General features: G+C 39.9%; 1 protein-coding gene across 18 annotated transcripts in view; it reads right to left on the reverse strand.

Moving 5' to 3' along the window:
- LOC112225183 (bromodomain adjacent to zinc finger domain protein 2B) overlaps window positions 1–6,926 on the reverse strand; it is an 83,607-nt gene extending 76,681 nt beyond the window's left edge. For 16 of the 18 annotated variants that reach the window (XM_042306419.1, XM_024388891.2, XM_024388888.2 and 13 more), the window contains exon 1: window positions 6,674–6,926. The gene's annotated coding sequence lies outside the window, so the exon portion shown is untranslated. The remainder of the gene's footprint in view (window positions 1–6,673) is intronic. The other 2 variants (XM_024388885.2, XM_024388884.2) reach the window with 1 other exon arrangement.
- Between the last annotated feature and the right edge of the window lie 498 nt (window positions 6,927–7,424).

Genomic DNA, 7,424 nt, shown 5'->3' on the forward strand with positions numbered 1-7,424 from the left:
AAAGAACATGAGAGGTTCTTGAAAACATCCTATTTTACATGTCCTTTGAGACATCATTGGAGGAAATAGGCCTTAAACAATAAACAGTTTAGATCCCTGGTTGTGTGGAGTTCCCAGAACACAATCTCACATCTCAATCAGCAACAGTAGTCCAAAAGTATTCAAATCCACTTGAGGAATGTAGTGATGTTCTGACAAGAGAGTGATGAGTTCAGTTGCATCCCGAGTGCCAAAAAACAGTATTCAGAGAGAAATATGTTTCCTAAAAAATGCCGGTGTTCCTGTCTGTATGCTTAAATTAGCTCTAAATACTTGGATTACACCAGGGAGTTCTCACACAGGATTTGCCATAGCATGGAGAAGCGGTTTCCATCCATCTCCACACAACTCGCATGTCAATAACAACCTCAGCAAAATGCAATGAATACACCGTTTATACCTCACATAAAACAGACAGGCTCTTCCTGCAACTACATCTGTTTCATTTTGTGGTTGGAACATCAGTAGAGGATGAGGGGAGATAAGCAGATATTATTTCTCTTTTCTCTTCTCTGATGTTTTATCCAGCACTGGAAGCACAAAATGTCACTCCCTGGCCTCAAATAAAAGGTCTTTCCCAGTAGCTCCTTTGAACTGCTGCTTGGGCTGAACCTTCTCATGTTACGGCTAGCTGTCTTTCCATGCCATAATTTAAAGAATAGAGACAAGAGCATGAGACTGCCTTGAGAGAAAGCTCAACAACAGCAATGTTGAGTAATAAATAACAGTTATTTTCCAAGAGGTTTGCTTTTCCATCCTAGCTCCGCAAAGCTGTGATGGATTACCGAGTTTCACCATTTAATACGGAGTTCAGTGGGGAAGACCGTTTTGTCTGTCAAACTAACAGTGTCTTAACGTGTTCGGGTCATTTACCAACCTCAAAACATCTAAACCCTTTTTCAGCACCCACTATGGCCTATTTCAAACACATTCATTCATGATAGGTTCCTACATTTGTGGTTTTTGAAATGCTTTGAAGGTGATATTAATTTGTTTTCGGCATTGTGGTGGAAATTAAGCAGCAATAGGAAAAATGAGGAAGATCCTAATAATCACGCCTACTGTAGTGTAGGTCCACGTGAGACACCTCTGTGCGCATACAGATTATTCCTGATAATCCACTCCTTCCAAATTGGGGATCCTTTTAAACCACTCAGCTAAAACAGGGTCCTACACTTGGTGCCATAATTGAATAAAAATAGGTTTATTTACAGTGGGCGATGTCTCCTTTCAATCTTACCTCAAATAAGCCATGTAGGCTATTAACTAAATAACTTGAACAAGTGTTGTCTTAACATGGAAAAGCGTCGGGAACATTTTTGTAATGTTAGCTAAAAAGGGAGTCACATCGTTCTAAATGCACAAATGTCATCCGTCTTCCCTACAATCATGTGGAGTGGCAGGGTCCCTTTGCCTCCTTCCCCCTCCTCTATCTTGGGAGACACATTAAGCAGAGCTTGAATCAACAAAGCAGAATGTATCCGAGGTTGGTCTCTACTGACCCAGACACACTCGGTAAGGACAGATTCAAAACATTCACTCCCCCCTTGTAATTTCATGCAGTGTTCTGTGAAAATTAAATATTTAAAATCGTGGCTGCAGCAAGCTTGCTAGCACAGCTTAAATGGCAAGCCTTTGTGGCAGCAGTGACCAGATTTTAAATGCAGGAAGATCAATAAATTAAAAGGAGCCCTGCTGTGCTGAAGCACAATCTTGGTGTGTGAGTGGAATGGGTTAGGCCTATAATAGCCAGTGAGAGTCTGCGCTCATCCTGCAACCATCTGAATTATGAATAGTCTACATGGAGTCTATTCACCAAATCCCAGTGTCCTCTCTGCCTCCACAATTCCAGCAGTTTAAACATGTACTACATGCAATTTCACCTAAGGATACAAATAGCAGTAAGCAGCCAAACAAATAGTCCAAACTATTAGCGTTTCAAACATGGAGTACTTATCACAGCAGGAGACTTCAATCATTGGAGCATCCGTTCTTCAGCTAAGACATTATGAAAAGCATCTCCAGGAGCAGAAAAATAAACCAGGAGGAAACAAACACAAAAGGGGGAAAAATACAAATATGTAATCTCCCACTCCCTGACATGTTCCTAATAAACAACCCTCCTTAATAGTTCTCCAGCTCGGCCAATCAGAAAGTGTCAACCCTGACCTACAAAAGGATCACGTCAAACCTTAAAAATGTTTAAAAACATCAATCATGAAAACAAGAGAGGACGTTGAATTATACAGTATTAACCTCTAGGGTTTGCATACAAAGACCTTAGATTTATTGATGCCGGTGTGTTAAGGGCCTCGCCGCGCTGTTCTTTACAGTGAACCGGCTGCCAATTTGATGGACCTCTCAGCCCTCAGCAGGAGTTCAGCGTCTTTGATTAATGAGTGCAAGCTTGTGGAAGAGGGTACGAACAGGAGGGACAGGAGAAAGAAATGGTGTGAAAATGCACAATTGCCAGTCCTTTAATAGGACGGCTGCCATAATTACTGATGGGTCTAGTTCCTCCTTTTAGAAGAGCCAAACACACTTGGACCCCTTTCACAACCCCCACCAAAAGATTGAAAAGAGGCTGACCCCCCCAGTCTTGTTAAAATCCTCACACTCGACTTCGAGATGGCAATGGTGACTATTCAAAGACACTAAATGACAAAAAAACAATCTTGTTAAATCCAGATAACCCACGTTGGTGACAAACTTTTTCCATCTCGCCTGTTTGGAACACCAACCAGAAAAAAAGAAAAAAATCTGTTTTATCTTGGAAATTCACCTTGAATGATAAACAGCAATAATGTGTATCGCTGTTTCACTTAGACTAGGCCTAGTACAGTGACATATTTTGGATTGTCAATTAGGCTAACTTAATGTTGTCATCAGAAGCAGGACATCTACCCGAAACAAATATCAATGTTTTACATTCTGGTACAGGCTATATTGTGCTACATGTTCTCAAGCAGACTAAGGGGGAAAAACACACACCTCATATCTGCTAATTAGCCTACCAGTTAAACTAACAGGTTGTTGGTAAATTATAATTAATTTACTTTTGTTGTGTGCCTAATAGCCTACCTTAACAATAAGAAGCAAATTATTACACCACATGCAAGGAATAGGCTGTAATTAACCAAGTGGTTGAATGGGTGAAAATAATAGAGCTAAAAATACATTTTATTAAATGACACCACTGGGGCTGGTAGCATTTAAATGTGCCGCTTCAAGCAATTCAGCAACGTTGAGAGATAATGCTACGATTTTCCATCCTTGAAGAACAATACCCTGCGATATTCCAAACATTCAAATGCGCCACTGCTATTTTTATTAATGCTAAAGCTCACATCCGGAGCTGGTGACTTGTTGTGATGCATTATTGTTTCCTCATTCTGAGACTGTTTTCAAGGACACGAGCTCTGAATAAATATGAGGCAAATTCAGTGACCTTCCAACATTGTATCTGGTTATTGGTTGATTCATTGGCAGTTACTGGATGCATGCATAACATATCAAGGCTGTAATCTGATTTATCTTGCATCCTTGGCTGGAATGGCTGCTTGAGCCATTTAAATGAATCGACTTTATGGGGAATAATGTCTATTGCCATTTCACTTAGACTGTATGCAATAGTTAATCAATGAACTATTTACAAAAGACCAATCAATCCCTCTGTAGCACTAGTGGCAAAAGCAAAGCAGTGCCAAAGGAAGTTCACAAATGTGACATGTGAAATCAATGGCCCCAAACAAACAATCATGTTCTCCATTCAGTGAGTGTGGTGTAAGTGATACTAAAACTTTTTTTAAACTCAGAAGCTGGTTGTGTTTAAAGCTTGATTGCCAGGTTATTACCTCACTATATACACGTTTTGCAATACAGTCTTTATTTTTCTTAAAATACGCTTTGGTCAAAATTGGATCTAGGCCTGTTACTAAGTTACTGGCAAAGTCCATTTTAAATTTGACATCCTAATGGGGAAAGGCTGGACACAACCTGTAGACATTATAGGCTAGCTAGATTTACCTTATAGTCTAACAGCCCTGTAGTATTGGATCTGAACAAGCCTCGACAGATATGTTATCACTTGTGCAGAGGTCAAATAACAAAGAGCCTAAAGGCCTATTAATAACTTAAGCTATTATACCTTCAGTTCCATCAACAAGGCAACAATAGGCATTTGCAATCAGAGTTTAAACTGTGGGCACATGAGTGTCCTGCACGTCACTGCACGTGTGCATGCATGTGCATTTGAGTGTGTGTGCTGGGGGTTAAATTCATTGCCAATGCCACCGATGGTTTCCTAACATCGCAACGAAGGATCACAAGTTAAGCATTTCACTGTACTTGTGCATGTGACAAATAAAACTTGAAACTTGTAATGAAGCAGATGTCAAGTCGATTCATCCGAGGGAAGTGGAAGGCATTCCCATAAGAGAAAGCTGTTTGGCTAAACATCTGCTCCTTTACATTTGAGTTATGCTGTGAATATTCAAACAAAGAAATGGGAGGTGGAGCCATTAGCATTTAGAGCAGAGGTATTCTGCTCTCAGAATATTGTTTTTTGGGGGGGTGGGCAGTTTTAAAAGAATCCCCTGAATGAACCACAGATTGGCAAAGCCAAGTAGATAAGCATTGTTGGTAAAATAGCAGGTTACATTTTGGACACTGAAGTGAATAAGACACAAGGTTAGAGTGAAAAACAGGACACATTAAGTACATGGGACCTAGACATACCCGTAGCACGCGCTCCAGCAGGTGTATCTCACTGATCATCCCTAAAGCCAACACCTCATTTGGCCACCTTTCGTTCCAGTTCTCTGCTGCCTGTGACTGGAACGAATTGCAAAAATCGCTGAAGTTGGAGACTTATCTCCCTCACCAACTTCAAACATCTGCTATCTGAGCAGCTAACCGATCGCTGCAGCTGTACATAGTCTATCGGTAAATAGCCCACCCATTTTTACCTACCTCATCCCCATACTGTTTTTATTTATTTAATTTTCTGCTCTTTTGCACATCAATATCTCTACCTGTACATGACCATCTGATCATTTATCACTCCAGTGTTAATCTGCAAAATTGTAATTATTCGCCTACCTCCTCATGCCTTTAGCACACAATGTATATAGATTCCCTTTTTCTTCTACGGTGTTATTGACTTGTTAATTTTTTACTCCATGCATAACTCTGTGTTGTCTGTTCACACTGCTATGCTTTATCTTGACCAGGTCGCAGTTGCAAATGAGAACTTGTTCTCAACTAGCCTACTTGGTTAAATAAAGGTGAAATTTTAAAAAATAGCCTGGTCGACATGACAACACCATACATAAGATGTCAGTCTGGACTGTAACTTTGTAGAGCATTAGCCTGCTTAGCCAAAACGGGGTCTATTCAATCAAATGTAATGTCATATAAAACTGATTCCTTGCCCTAACTAATTAACCAAATACTGAAGGCTATTGAAAGTGAAAATCAGTCTAATAAGTCAAATGTTGAGAACACTTGACTCAGTCATCCTGCCACCACTCAAAATGACTAGCCCTATTAGGCAAATGTGTGCCTTTGCATTGTTAAAACCTTCATTCCATGAAAAAGGTGTCTTAGAAATATGAAATCAATCGCCTCATTCAGTCCAAATGTTACAAAGAATCAGATGTTACCAGAACTTCAGATGACGTCATATCTTGAAACGTTTGACAACTTTTCGGTCATAAGCATTCTGGATCTTTGAAGCGAAAAGAGTGGGTGTGTTAAAATTGCCCAAATGGCGAGTGGCTTGTTGTTTAGATCGCAGAAAAATGGTGGATATTGTAATATTACACAAAGGGATACATTTCATCAACTCAGCCGGGCTGCAGCTGCTTTTCTTTATAGGAAGCAACACAAAAGACAAGAGGAAAGGAGCTTCGGACAGACCCAAGCAGTGGACTGGCTGAAACTGCTGATTTCCACTGACACCTCCAAACATATTATATATATATAAAAAATGATGCTACACCACAAATAAGCAATAACGAACTAATGTTTAATTTGTGGTTTAATTAGGTTTCATCGATGACGAGCAGACGCTGGCATTATCGGTAAAGAGACACCGACATCGGGTTGACACTATCCACATGACCTGCAACAATGTTTTAAAACATTTCAAAACTTTACACTTCAAGTGATTATATACCTAGTTAACACCAAAATGTATTTCTCTGCCAAATAGATAGCGTAAGAAAAGGGCAGTTAAGCCGCACCAGCTACATCACAAAAGACAAGGTTCGCTAGCTGAACAGCAAGCTGACAGCAACCGACTCGGGTCCACACCGTAAAAAGTGATGGAAATCGACTGTCTCGTCATTAAGTTGGCTACCAACTAGCTGTAATGTAAATAGTTGCAAAGTCACAACACCAGAGTGCTGCTATTATTGCTACATTTACAAGTGTTCTCATTCTTGACAAGTTTGTATCAAGCTGCACCACTCAGGTTAGGTTACATGAAGAAAAAGAGCAAGCCGCTGGACAGCGCTGATAGAACGAGGTGCTAGCTAGCTAGCATGCATCCCTATCAAAATGACAAAACTGAACGTCGCCGTGAATGATAACGCAAGCTAACTTCCACAATGCAAAACATAAGGAAACTCACCTTAATGATGTTCGTCACTTTATGTATACTCCGTCAGTTACTATTCAAAATAGCCTTTATGTTCCTCTCCTTCGCGATTTGCGTTGCGTTGGGTTGAAGTCAGTGGCAGGAGATGATAAAGACGAGAATTGGGCATTAATTGAGTCGTGGTGAGAGTGGGTAGCTATGTGTGAGTGCGTTAGTTACCAACGGCAGATTGAGGGAGACTCCAGACTCCTCAAGGTTTGTTCAGCTTCACTTCAAGGAACGACAAGTGACGTCAGTTAAAAAGCTCCAACAATGCTAACTTTTGTCTGATTAATTAACAATTCAGTGCTATAAATGACTGTAAGCAGATACCAGGCATCTGGTAGATATTACTCGTTTGTTTGTTTTTAATCCTGGAAGCGATCTATGATTGATATAGCATTTTAACAAGATAAAAAGTTAAATGGACTCTGTAAAAGCAAATAACGTTTATTGTGGTAAACTAATAGGATGAATGAGGAATGCAGGTGTGGGGGAAAGAACTGGGAAAGATCTGGTGTATACACTGTGATTATTTATTTGTACAATAAGTCACTGCAATTATGTAACAAAAGGCATAATTAATCAAATAATAAGTGAGGAGATTACACATATACACTTTCTTTTCATCTGTGGGGAACAAGTGACTCTTACAATATCTGTTTTTGTCTTAGGATCATAAAATAGGAGATAAATGAAAAGGTAACATCTTGAAACATTACATACTCACAGATCCCAGTGAATT

Source organism: Oncorhynchus tshawytscha, linkage group LG26 (assembly GCF_018296145.1).
Source record: "Oncorhynchus tshawytscha isolate Ot180627B linkage group LG26, Otsh_v2.0, whole genome shotgun sequence".
NCBI classification, from domain to species: Eukaryota; Metazoa; Chordata; class Actinopteri; order Salmoniformes; family Salmonidae; genus Oncorhynchus; species Oncorhynchus tshawytscha.